We start from the raw sequence: 795 nt of genomic DNA, 5'->3' as shown, positions 1-795 counted from the left end.
ATATATATAATATATGAGTATATGCATATGTATGTACATGTATGTACATACCTTCATCTACATGTATATATAGATGTATATCTGGGTACATGACGTTGCAAAAAAAACATGGACAAAATGATAAACAGGGTACAGAAAACACACAGGTCACATAGAGAACATTTCCTTCATCAGCTGCCACCATTATAACACTGGCGTTTCGAAGAGATAGGGCAGGACGCATCGTTAAAATGGCTCTTCCCACGGACACAAATTAAATTTGTTCCATGGAGGATAGTGGCGGACGGAAAACAAGACAGGAAAACGAAACGGTGAAATAAACAAACAAAAAAGGCTATACGGCCAGACGTGAAAAAGTATCGTGAACAATATAAAGACAATCTCATTACAGTACCGTAAAGTTTCAATGTAATATAATGATTTCTGATTTAATCACAAGGTCAGGAATTTTGAGGTGAGGCGTTAATGGCTAACGTCGGCTACCGTAATTAATTAGTACTTCATTTTATTGACCCTTTTTGTCTTTTAAAGAAAATCATTGAGTAGTATTAGTTTCAAATTTTGGCGCAAGGCTAGCAATTTGGAGAGGGGGTTAAGTCGATTATATCCACCCCCAGAGCTCAGCTGTTAATTATTTTATCGCTACCACGAAAGGATTAAAGGAAAATAGACTTCGGTGGAATTTGAACTCAGAACGTAAAAACGGACGATATTCTGTTGAACATCTTGCCCGGCGTGCTAACTGTTCTTATTTCTTTATTGCCTACAAGGGGCTAAACATAGAGGGGACAAACA

At 37.4% G+C, this 795-nt stretch overlaps 1 protein-coding gene across 1 annotated transcript in view; it reads right to left on the bottom strand.

Moving 5' to 3' along the window:
- The window catches only part of LOC128248355 (atrial natriuretic peptide receptor 3-like), a 35533-nt gene that overhangs the window by 7692 nt on the left and 27046 nt on the right, over positions 1–795 (bottom strand). The gene's annotated exons all lie outside the window — the stretch shown is intronic.

The sequence above is a fragment of the Octopus bimaculoides genome, chromosome 7 (assembly GCF_001194135.2).
Source record: "Octopus bimaculoides isolate UCB-OBI-ISO-001 chromosome 7, ASM119413v2, whole genome shotgun sequence".
NCBI lineage: Eukaryota > Metazoa > Mollusca > Cephalopoda > Octopoda > Octopodidae > Octopus > Octopus bimaculoides.
Note: the sequence above shows the minus strand (reverse complement) of the source record. Positions and strands in the feature narration are given on the sequence as shown.